Source organism: Eleutherodactylus coqui, chromosome 6, assembly GCF_035609145.1.
Source record: "Eleutherodactylus coqui strain aEleCoq1 chromosome 6, aEleCoq1.hap1, whole genome shotgun sequence".
Taxonomy (NCBI): Eukaryota; Metazoa; Chordata; class Amphibia; order Anura; family Eleutherodactylidae; genus Eleutherodactylus; species Eleutherodactylus coqui.
The window spans coordinates 177,230,951-177,244,349 of record NC_089842.1 but is presented as its reverse complement, the minus strand read 5'-3'; positions in this window follow the sequence as shown (position 1 = coordinate 177,244,349).

Here is a 13,399-nt window from a genome sequence, read left to right as displayed (position 1 = left end):
GCCTCTGTTCTTTTTCATGAGAAACAAGTCTGGACACAGTTCTTATCAGAAGAAACCCTCCCACGCCTCCATTCGGAGACTTGGACAAAGGAACTGACTGTACTACAGCCACCTGAATCACAAAGTGAATACAAGGGAGGACCAGATAACGCTGGGAGAAACAGACACTTGAGAACATAACAGATATATTCTCACTACGCTGATTGCTGAACAATATATGATCCTTAATGTTTTTCTAACCCAATAAGATTAACCCTGTGACTAATGACGTATTCCTTTCCTGTATTAGAACTATACCAAGTCAATAAACGCTCAGAGTACGCACGCCTTAAGCAGAGTGAGCTGTATATCTGCCGCGGCTCAACTCTACGTATCTGTGGGAACTAATAACTATAAATTATATAGTTTTTGGCCTCCTTGATGCATCCAGGTACGAACTAATTTGGACCTCAAGACTTGAAAGGTTATGTGGCCACGCAGCGGTCCTTAACAGTTGGCGTAGTTGGCAGGATTTACTGATTGACTCTTGTGTCACTCATCGGACGACGACATCGGACTGGGAGGACATATATCCACTGTGCCAAACCAGAGGACTGATCAACCTCACACACAGCCCAGTAAGTGTCATATTTATTATATGATGTCTGCCGTTGGTCTGTTTGGCTCAGTCGATTGACAGATTCCCATGTCAGTCGGATGTTTGATGTTTGGTATTATAGTTGTCATCAGTAAATAAGTTTACCTCAGGTCTTGAGTGGTCTATGACACCAGGGGACAGAATCTTTTAGGACGTTATAAATTGTATTATAGAGCATACTTCTCAGGGACTTCAGATCCCGGTTGAGAGACGGCTTCGAGAGTTTAGTTTATCGAGCATACTTCTCAGGGACTTCAGATCCCGGTTGAGAGACGGCTTCGAGATTGAGCATACTTCTCAGGGAGTGATTGAGCAGACGGCATCGGACGTGACAAGTACGATCACGTGATTGAGCATACGGCTTCGGACTCCCGGTTGAGAGACGGCTCAGAGTTTAGTTTCGGAACATGTTTAAATTAAGGTACCTGACAGTGGTCTGTTTGATCCTGTCCACTTGGTGTCATGTAGAGGAGGGAAGGAGTATGTGAAGAAAGTCAAGAAGTTATGTGAAACTGTTGGTATAGTGATTGAGCAAAAGGCTCAGGCACTTAGAGATATACTTCCCAATGTGTCATTGAGCATAGGGCTAGGCATACCCAGTTGGTAGTATGTAGAGTCAATAAGTAATGTAAAGTTGAAGTAAGATAATTGCAGTTTCAAGATGGCGATTATTCATATGCTTTGAGTTGAAGACAAAGGAAGGCAGCCCTTCTTCACCATCTGAGGGCACCACCCCGGCCGTGTCATGAATGATGTTTTTCTCCCCTTTGCTCTGCCCCTAGATGGCCGTGTTGTTATTGGGGCCAATACCAGTCGATATATCTTGATACGTGTCTAGTATGTAGTATTCCTGGACCCTCCCGTCACCATCGCCCAGTCAGGCCACACCTTTGGTGGCCATTTCAGTGCCAGCCATGGCCCAGCAGCCATTTTAGCATCTGTTGCAATAATACCTTCAGTTACCGCTCAGACGTCATCTTAGCTCCGCAGCAGAAATGAGCTGGCTTCTCATCTCCCATCTATGTATGTTTTTACCCGGCATACCAATTCTTTGCACTGCAATGATGAGTGCCTTTTCTGAATTTTGCATAGGGATATTCAAATCCCCTGCATGGCGCCTGCAAACAGCCTTCTCCCGATTATCTGTTCTGCAGTCTGTGTTTAGCACCCCCATCCCAAGTAGGTTTGTGCTTAAAACTGCCCACAAATGTAGTTGTTGCTGAAAAAAAAAAAATCTTTTCCACTTTGCAAGGGGGAAAATGGAGGAGAAAGGGTATCCTCTAGTCTGTGTCCCCCTATGACATGAAGCGAGTTCATGCAGAATCTGCAGACAATTATGTGCAATTAACCACCGTCCTGTTTGTCCTGTATATTTTAATGTCCTAACATTGTGTCATTGCTGTACGTGTTGTCCATATCTCATAAGTCAGATACTGCTGAGAAGAAAGGTGCTAGGATCACAAACGGCAGTAGAAAAGCTTACAGAAGGAAGGAGAGGGTCAATACGTGATAATATATATATATAGGAATAGATAGAGGGTTAACACTTGATTTGTGTAAAGCTCTGTTCCCCCTTGTCACCCCCCCCCCTTCCCTTCAGAGTTAAATGAGATTGAAGTGAAAGCCTTGACTTCCCAGAGAAGGAATGTGTGCTTCTCAAGGCCAAAGATTAGAGTGGAGAGCCCTGGACAGTAGCTTTGATTGCTTGCTTGAACAGAATAGAACCCGTAATGAATCTAGTGAATCAATAGGAAAGGTGGGAATTCTAAGGTATATTTTTGCTGTTCTTTGTGTAAATGTCAGTTCTGTGATTGGTTGGACGTGTGTGTAATTGCTAAATGTGTGTTCCTTTTATGGAAAATATTAGTGATGAAGTGGTTGTTGTGGAATCTGGTGTACATCTCTAGTATTACAGACAGTTAAAGTTTGACTGATTCCAGGGAGAGGTGATTGAATGCACTTGTTTGCAAGATGAGGACAGTTGCATCATACGCGTTACGTCTTGTGTGAACTCTTACTAACATTTGAATGAGAGAGACAGATTTGACCGCATGAACGGATGAGAGTTAAAGGGGTTGTCCCGCGAAACAAAGTTGGGGTATACACTTCTGTAGGGCCATATTAATGCACTTTGCAATATACATCGTGCATTAATTATGAGCCATACAGAAGTTATTCACTTACCTGTTCCGTTGCTAGCGTCCCCGTCTCCATGGTGCCGTCTAATTTTCAGCGTCTAATCGCCCGATTAGACGCGCTTGCGCAGTCCGGTCTTCTCCGTTTTGAATGGGGCTGCTCGTGCTGGAGAGCTGCCCTCGTAGCTCCGCCCCGTCACGTGTGCCGATTCCAGCCAATCAGGAGGCTGGAATCGGCAATGGACCGCACAGAAGACCTGCGGTCCACCGAGGGTGAAGATCCCGGCGGCCATCTTCACAAGGTAAGTAAGAAGTCACCGGAGCGCGGGGATTCGGGTAAGTACTGTGCGTTTTTTTTTTTTAAGCCCCTGCATCGGGTTTGTCTCGCGCCGAACGGGGGGGTTATTGAAAAAAAAAAAAAACCGTTTCGGCGCGGGACAACCCCTTTAATGCCCCGTGTTTGGACTGTGATGAATGTAAGATGTGTGATGCAGATATTGACTGGGGATAAAAGTGGTTTTTGTTTTTTTTCTCCTTCTGCATAGGACTTTGCTTGTTTGTGATGTGGATGGGCAGACTGTGGAGTTTGAACGAAAGTGTGAAGAAAGACGCAATCGGCCAGTATCAAAGGGGTGGAGCTAGATGATGTAAAAGTACGTAATGGGAGGGGTTGAGAATCTTGAGCAGCTAGTAAAAGTTTTTTTGTTTCCTCAAATTTGATGAGACATTGCAGGCAGGATCAGATTAATAATGAATTTGCTTGAAGAATGTCACATTGCAAATATTAATAGGTGTTTGTAGATTATTCTGCCCTGATGTAATTCATGTCTCTGTTATTGGCACTGATATCTTACAGGCTTTATCTGCATCCATCAAATTCTCACCGGATGAATCGGTACGGGTTGAGACCTCAGGTGCCAGTTCAGAAGAGTTTTGTAAACTAACTGCTCCAACAAACACCCCTCTTTTTTTCCAGTCCAGAAAAGACACTAAAGGGTCAGCCAGACACCTATCGCATGTAGGTGCTGTGTGCTGTCGGCGCTGTGTGATGTAGGTGCTGTGTGCTGATGAGGTGTCAGTCAACCACCTACCCGCATGTAGGTGGTCTGTGCTGATGATCTGGAAGCCTGCCAACAAGCCAGAATTTCACTGTTAATTTTTCTTGCAGACAATGTCTGTAAAGCTTCTAAAGACAAACTTCAGTTCTGCAAAACAAAGGTTGTTTCCCTGGGTCATTGCTTAGCCCAAGGAACTGGACATCTGACATAGGAACAAAAGGCTGCTGTCCCGGCCATACCTGTACTTACATCCGTTGCCAAAGTCTGCACCTTTCTGGGCCTTGTTTCATACTGCCGCCCATGGATCCACTCGGTTTCCTCTCTCATGCAACCACTCTATGACTGTCTTTCAATCATTCTTTTCTCTCTTATCCCTGAAGCAGCTCTCTAGTCTTGGGTATTCCCAACTACACTTTACCCTTTACTCTTTTCTGTACTGAACTTTCTGGCCATGTGACGACAGTGTTGACACAAAAGCACAGAGGACGACCACGGCCATTTGGATACTACTCCATGAGGCTGGATCCAATGGCTCGAGGAGCTCCCTCATGTGTTTGTGCGGTGGCAACAGTACAGGCAATGGTTGACAAATCTTCTGAGTTGCTATTGGACTACACCCCATTCCTTAGTGGTCCTCACCCCTCATGTCATTCGGAGCATACTCACGCAAGTGCAACCCAAGCACTTATCTCTGGCCTGTCAGATCCGGCTACAAAGTGCTCTTTTCATTCTTTCCAATGTTGCTACTACTTTGAACCCGATTACTCTTCTTCCAATTGAGTATCCTGGTTCAAAGGGGGGAGGAGGAGAAATAGGTGATCTAGATATTGCAGATCAGCTATTTTTAATTTTTTTTTTCCCAACAAGATTCTGATCTATTTGAAATAGAATATCAGCATGATTGTCTAGCAGTGATGCAACAAGAAAATTTAAGTTTTAAGAGGTTATTGAAGCCCCTATTAACAATGCATATTTTGAGTTGTTTTTTATAGATGGTCCCAGGGTGAGGATGGACGACTCCACACTGGATATGCAGTGGTCACACAACAAGATGTCCTAAAAGCAGAATGCCTCCGCATGTCTCAGTACAAGAAGCGGAACTGAAGGCCCTCACTGAGGCGTGTAGAGTGGCAGAAGGTAAGACGGCAAACATTTACACTGACTCCCGGTATGCATTTGGCATAGCTCATGATTACAGCCCAATATGGAAGGCCAGACAGTTTTTTACCTCAGCAGGACAGCCAATTAAGAATGGTGCAGCGGTGCAGAGTCTCATGGAAGCCCTACTACTACCTGGCAATGGAGAGCTCACACCGATTCCTACACCGGAGAAGCAAGAGGCAACGCCATCACAGACCACACAGCAAAGGCAGCGGCCCTCAAGCCGTGGAAGAAAAGAAGGATTTGATAAAAACTTTGGACTTTGATAAAAACTTTGGACTTTGATAAAAACTTTGGACTTTGATAAAAACTTTGGACTTTGATATGCTAAAGACTTTACAGTTACAAGCCAGCAATGAAGAAAAAAGACAAATGGACTAAATATGGGAGCAACAGAACAGGGCGGCGTATGGCGGACAGTCAACAGAACTTGCCCACCACAGTCCCTGTGCCCCATGATGGCCCAGCTGATGCCCGGAAAGACGCACCTCTCAAAGCAGCAATGATGTCGACGCTTGAACGAGGACGGGTGGCTCCTGGGTTTTCTGTAGCTGCTGCATCATTTGTCCAATTTTGCATGATCTTTGCCGTAAGCAGCAGGGCAGAAGTACATTTGCCACATAACACTTGCCTAGACTACTCTACCCATTTCAGGGATTGCAAATTGGCTACACTCAGCTCCCACTTGTTGGGAAGTATGAATATGTGCTTGTTGTTGTTGATGTTTTTCAGGTTGGAGACCTACTCTGTTACCAAAGTAAATAAGCAGGTAACCACACAGAAGCTCATGAATGAAGTAATCTGCAGATATGGGGCACCGGAAGTGATTGAGTCAAACAAAGGTACACACTTCACAGGTGAAATAATGCAACGCATCATGTCTGCTCTGGGTATATCCCAGGCTTTTCACACACTCTACCATCCACTGAGTAGTGGGAAAGTAAATCCAAAAGGCAATGGAGGAAACGGGCAAATCTTGAATTGAGTGTCTTCCATTAGTTTTTCTTTTTCTCCGGAGGGTACATGCCACAGTGGCCGAGTTTGGGAAATGATTCTCTTGTTAATTTTGTCATAGGTCTCTCCAAAAAATTGTCAATAACGCATTCTGCAGTCTCTGCTTTTCTCCCAGGTCCTACAGACGAGCGTCACACACCTTTAACTGCTGTACACTAGCCACCTGTTTTAAATTAATACAATCAAATGTACAATAAGACTACACTGAGGGTGAGAATCCAACACCGCATCGTGCTAAGAGATAAATTGACGATCCAGGTGGCAGGTTTGATCCACATGTATATATATATATATAGATGCAATAGGAGTGCCAAGGGGGGTGCCAGATGAGTTCAAGGCCAGACCCCAGGCAATGGCTATATGCCTATAATACAATAGAGCGATTTACCCCCATATGGAGCTGTCTCAGCAGAAGCAGGGGTGACCACTCTAGTCTCCCAGCCATTAGAATAGAGTAGCATGTGTGTTGTAGATCCCTTCTGTGTCCATCAGGTCTTCGTGTTTAGTTAGTTAGGATTAGTCGTCGGGGAAGGGATTAGCCCTTGCACAGCTGACCAACAATGATAGGTAGGGCATAGATCATAAGCTAGAGATAGGGAAAGCAAACCTTACCCCGCCCTGTAGAAGTTATAAAGTATCGTTTATTTTGAGACAGTTTCTAGGGGGAATTGAGAAAGTACAGGCTCATAAAATGGAAAAATCTGTCTCAAAATGGCCTTTAGATACAAAATGGAGCATTATAAGATGTAAATAAGCTTGTGTGTAGTGAAACAATAATTCAAGCAGAAATAGCTTTAGAGCATGAGATTCGGTACAATGTCTAATGATGTGCCTCTGTTCTTTTTCATGAGAAACAAGTCTGGACACAGTTCTTATCAGAAGAAACCCTCCCACGCCTCCATTCGGAGACTTGGACAAAGGAACTGACTGTACTACAGCCACCTGAATCACAAAGTGAATACAAGGGAGGACCAGATAACGCTGGGAGAAACAGACACTTGAGAACATAACAGATATATTCTCACTACGCTGATTGCTGAACAATATATGATTCTTAATGTTTTTCTAACCCAATAAGATTAACCCCGTGACTAATGACGTATTCCTTTCCTGTATTAGAACTATACCAAGTCAATAAACGCTCAGAGTACGCACGCCTTAAGCAGAGTGAGCTGTATATCTGCCGCGGCTCAACTCTACGTATCTGTGGGAACTAATAACTATAAATTATATAGTTTTTGGCTTCCTTGATGCATCCAGGTACGAACTAATTTGGACCTCAAGACTTGAAAGGTTATGTGGCCGCGCAGCGGTCCTTAACAGTGGGGAGTTTATTACAGGTTGATTGGCAGTTCCAGAGCACACATTTAAAAGAGTCAGGGGAGGGTATGCATGGGCTAGCAGTTGGGCTTGAGGGTTTTCTTAGTGAGTCAGGCAGGGGGTAATAGTTAGGAGCAGTGGAGGGTAGGCCAGGATTGGGAGAGATATCGCCAGCTGCTAGTAGAAGCAAAATAGCAAGGGTTAGCAGATGGTTAGGAGATTTATGAAGGTGACTGTTATGTTAGTGGCATTAGGGGGTTTGAGGCTAAGTAAGAAAGTAAAGAGTGCATGCAAGCTGTGCATAGGTGAGGACAGAAGAGAGGGGCTGATGTGAATACAGTGCCCCAGAGGTGGGCATTTGAGAGAGGTTCTGAAACTGACAGCAAGGATGAGAACAGAGGTGACAGCATTAGTAAAGAAGGCTGAGAGGAGACCTAATAGCTGTCTACAAATATGTGAAGTAATCAGCCCTATTCTCATTTGTACAAGGAAAGGCTAGATGCAATGGGGTGAAACTGAAAGCGAGGAGACACAAATTACATATGACAGTGAGGGCTCCCACACACTTGCATTTGCGTTTTTTGTTAACGCGATTGTCAATGGGACTTTCTAATATTAAAAACGCAACGCAATGCACCAAAAGCGCAAGCTGCACTGCGTTGCGTTTTTAACATTAGAAAGTCCCATTAACAATTGCGTTAACAAAAAACGCAAACGCCAGTGTGTGGGAGTCCTGAGGGTGATCAATGAGTGGAACAGGTTGCCACAGGAGGTGGTGAGTTCTTATTCAATGGAAGTGTTCCAACAAAGGCTGGACAAATATCTGTCTGGGATAATTTAGTGAATCCTGCATTGAGCAGGGGGTTGGACCTGATGACCATGGAGGTCCCTTCTAACTCTACCATTCTATGATTCTATAAGCATATCAGTACAGGCTAATCAGCCAAAAAATTCCCATTGCAGGTGGTGTATTACTGTACTTCATTGTATAAACAGAACTGTTTACATCTACACAAGGTTTCGATCACAAGTAACCTGCTGAGTATTTCTATTGTTTTCTTTTATAACTTCCTTCTCTCCTTTTGGGGAGAGTATAAAAAATACCATTAAAAAAACACAAAAAGAAAAACTAGGGTCATAAATTTAGTTTCTGACGATCATCACTTGCTTTCTATTATATAGTGAATAGTCGAGATAAACCAGTATTTCCAAGAAAGCAGACAATAGTTGCCAAGTTTTAAGAAGTAACTCCATTTTAACCTCTCTCATGGATGACAGTTTTTCATATAGCATCATTCTTGAGACCCTAGGAAGAATTGGATTAATTAGAAGGATGGGAGAGAGCCATTGAGAGGCAATATATGTATATTTCAGCAGCTATACAAATGTACTGTGAAAGTTTATACTGTTAATGTTGAACCCCATGGGTTTGTCGGCCAGGAGTCAAGAAGACAGAGAGGGGGAATGGTTTGCCAAGGACTCTAAATATAAGGCTGGCCACCCACCTCCAGAGAGACCTTACCACCGGACATGTCCACCAAATATGAGAGGTCGATCCCAAGGAGTTACAACCTCTAAAGCAAGTGAAGTACTTGGGGAATATTTATGGATTATCAAGGAAACTAAATATGCTCTATGCAGTATTTTTAATGATGTTTCAGTGAGAGTTACTTGATGGCTGTCTTTTGATATGAAAGTACAGCAGTGTTGCTATCGAGGTAAGGAGAGGGAGATATTTAGATCTGATTCCCAGGGTAGCATGAATAGGAGCTTATTTCCCATGGACTCAGTCGCTTTGAAAATTCTCAGATGATATAGCCCTGTATTGTTTGTTGGTTACTCTTGTAGTCATACGTTTTAATGTTTCATCTATACCATGAGGGTGCCGGTATTAGTGTATCTTAATGCCACCGGAAGGTATGGGTATGACAGGGCTTACATAGACGATGGCCCTGTCACACCCCTACCTCCGCATTGGCTGTTAGTCACTGTGTTGGGCCGTGCCCCCGCAGCAGTGTTACTCACCAGCCCGCCACCTCGTTGGTCTCTGTTACCGCGCGGCTCCATTTGGTGCTGTTCTTGTTGCGATGGGGGCCTTCTCTGAGGGCTGGCACTGCAGGGCCGGAGGAGCGAGGAGGCACAGCGGCGGTGGGGAGCAGCACCGTGGACATACCAACGGCAGAGGCTGCAGCAGAGCACAGGGGAGACTGCAGCCGGCCCCACCTCAGAGTCCGGAACCCAGCGGCAGAGCGTCCAGCGTGTAGAGCAGCGGGTGACAGAGCGGCACACTGCACAGGACTGGGGAGTGGAGGCGCTGAGCCGCCGCAAGAGACTGGTGCAGCACAGACAAGTGGAGGTAGAGGGGAGCTGAGGAATGCCTGTAAGTGCACCCCCGGAGGCTGCAGAGCAGACGGTGGTAAGGTGAGCAGTGCAATCGCCGACCCTTGGAGCTCAGACAGGGTGACATGAACCTTTAAGTGCAGCACTGTAACCCTCAGCGCAGCCGGGGGAGGTGAGCATCGCAAGCGGGGAGCAGAGACGGGGGTGGGGTGAGGAGAACAGAACGTAGCCTATTTCACAGAGCCCCACCGGCTTCTGCTACAAATGCAGGGTACTAGGACCTTCAGCTCTTGAGCCAATCCGAAGCTAGGGGTGTGAGAGGGGCGTTCCTCCTGTCAAACCCCTAGCTTCAGGTGGAGTCAAGATACACTAATACTGAGGGTACCTATCCACTAGCGATATTTTTTCTAGCGATGCGAGATCTAATGCTTCACAGGGCAGAGAAAACGCTGCAATATCGCTCATTGTTTTCAATGGGGTTGGCAGCAGCCTTGCCAGCCCCACTGAAAGTAATGGGATAGCATCATGGACGTCTGCCACAGCTGTGACCGGGGACCGCAGGGATGAAGTAATCCTCTACCACAGATGTCACAGCTGTGGCAGAAGTCCATGATGCTATCCCATTGCTTTCAATGGGGCCGGCCCTACTGCGGGCCCATTGAAAGCAGTGGATTGCAGGCAAACCCCGCAGTGATGATTTTCGGGGAAGGGCTTGAAATATAAGCCCTTCCCTGAAAATCAGCCTTACCTATAAAAAAAAGTAAAAAGAGGGGGCGGGATGGGGTGGAACTTAGCTCTGCCCCCATCCCACCCCTCCATTACAAACAGTGGCGTGAAAACCTGGCCGATATACGCACGTCGGAATAGATTGTGGAAATAATCCGCTCATGTGAAAGAACCCTAAGGCCAGTTTCACACAGCTGAGATTATAGCGCAAGAAAAAAATTGCGACGTGTCCTGTCTTTGGGTGTCCCCTTGCATTGCATCGTCTGTTGCTTTCAATGGGGCCAGTAGTTTTGATATAAAAATGCCTTGCATCCGATGAGAAATCACATGTTGGCGAGCGTGATATCGGGCCGTGAATCACGGGCCAATATCGCACTTGCCCATGTGAAATTAGCCCAAAGAAAACCACTTTGAACAAATCGTGTGCTGCATGTAAATTAGGGCTCGTTCACACCTGCATGAGGGCTTTCTGTCTTTCTCTTCCATTTTTGGAGCAGGGAAAAATAATTAAAATTGAATTAAACATTTCCATTTTTTCCCCCATTGATTTTAATGAGTTTTCAAAAAAATGGAAAGCAAAGAGAAAGCTTTCAGTGCGCTTCTGTTCTGTTAGGTTTCTATTTTTTTTAACAGCACAAATAGGGCAGTCAGAACTCCAATGCAACAGAAGCCAACTGAGAGCTTTCTATTGGCTTTCCTTGTTTTTTTTGTTTTTGTTTAAAAAAAACAGCATTGAAATCAATGGCGAAAATAAACGGAAGCATTTAATTTCGTTTTAATTCAGTTTCTGTGCTCCACAAATGGGATAGAGATGGGAAGTCTTAACAGAGCCCAAGTGCAGGTATGAATGAGCCCTAAGTCCGGATTCACACAGGTATTTGTGTGTGTGTGATTTCAATTGATTCGTTCACATGTGTCTATTTTCCTGTACATTTCAGTCACACACAAAAAAGAAATGCAGCCTGCTCTACTTTCCGGTGGATTTGCACACCAAAAGTCCCCATAGAAATCAATGGATATGCGCAAATGTGCGTGCTTGGCTAAAGATGGCTGAGGATCGCTACTTCTTCGAAGTGATGCGAGGCAGTTTTGATATAAAAACGCTTCACGTCCATGGGGAAATCGCATCTAAGTGAGCGTGATATTGGGCCCTAGGCCTCCTTCACACGACCGTATGCATTTATATTTCACGCGTACGCACCGTACAATCGCATAAATGAAGAATTTCCCACGATCGAGTCCCGATCTTCATTCACAGATTTTCAGCCATTCACATGGACGGCTGCTGCGTATCGGCAAAAAAATGCGCAGAAATTATGAAAACCATCGATCGCTGTAAAATGCTCGGAATGACCAATAAGGGTGACTACCCACTAGCATTTTTTTTACTGCGAAATTTGCAGCATTTTTATTTTCTGCAGGGGTCTTTAGGCTATGGGACTTGTAAAGCTAAAATCGCGATTTCACGGTAAATCGCGATTTTGCACGATCGCGATTTTAACATTACAAGTCCCATAGACCCCCTGTAGAAAAACAAAAACGCTGCGCATTTCGCAGTGAAAAAAACGCTAGTGGGTAGTCACCCTAATACTGAAATCGGGCCAGCTGTCTTCTTTTCCCAGCATTGTAATCAGGGTAATTCCCTCTCCCTTCCTTTTTTCCAGTTTTCATTGAAGTCTATGGGAGCTTCCTGTGTATTTCTGCAAACCTATCTTTTCACACGGCGTATAAAATCATCGACTGAAAACGGTCGTGTATGTGCTATGTTTACTAGCGCAATTTTTTAAATGTTCTTCTGAATGTATTGAAATCCAATGGTTCGCATGGTTGCGATTTTTGGGTGAATGTTTACGCGGCTACATACATACGTAAATACGGTCGTGTGAATAAGCCCTTACAGTTAAAAAAATCTTAAACGTAAGTCAAGCTGCAGATTTTCAAATACACTTTGCCAGTAGGGACCACAGATGGGCTGAGTGTGGCACTGTGCACACGCTGTCATGCATAGTCTGACTTTTAAAAAAAATTTACTGCTCTGTCACTTAGCGACGTTACGTATAAACGCTGCACATGCGCGATGTAATTGTGTGTTTTCGTGTTTATTACGCTCCTATTAAGAACAATAGAGCTCTATTGTGCGCAATACATGGTAATATAGAAATACTGCGTTCTATTTTACGTGTGTATTATACGCAAAATATATACACAAGTGGGAATGGATGAATGAAAGTAAGGTGACCAGATTTTCCCAGGGTCAAAGCGGGACAAAGAGGTGTGGCCAAGGGCGGGGCTTATCACGGCGTATGATTTTACCTCCGTTGTTATAAAAAGTACAGGGCTGGATCAAAAAAAGACTGGGAGCAAATTCTGCAACATTTCTACATCCAAAAAACTGTCAAAATACGTACTGTTGCTGCAGATATTGACTGGAAATCAGCCACATATCCGCAGCTGATTTCATACTATGCGGCACTCCCCTCGCCGCCTCCGTAGGGTTCCCACTGTCGGCGCTCCCCGGCTTGTGGTTCCCAATGGCCTAGTGGCGCCACACCTAGGCAGGCTGTAGGGAACCGGAAGCCCGGGAGCGCTGACAGTGGGAAGCCCTCGGAGGAGGTGAGGGGAGCGCCACATAGTGTGAAATTAGCTGCAAATATCTGTACCAGTGGTGGAGATTTTTTTACATTCTGCAGCATTATCGCCATGTGTAAACATACTCTAAGTTTAAGGTACGCTGCCACGTGCAGAGTAGCCTCACTAGTAATCGTTTCCCCTATACCAGCCTCAGCAATAATAGTGACCCCACAGGGGCCCAAGTAGTATTAGTACTCTCCTATACCAGCCCCAGCAATTGTAGTGACCCCTCACAGTAGCCCCAATAGTATTGCGCTCCCCTAAGACCCACATATTTACACTCCTCCCAGTATTCATAGCGCCGCTGTTCCACCGGCCGAAGTGTGTGTGCCCGCAGCAGCGCCTCCTCCCCTCTCCTCTCTTGCAGAACCAAAGAG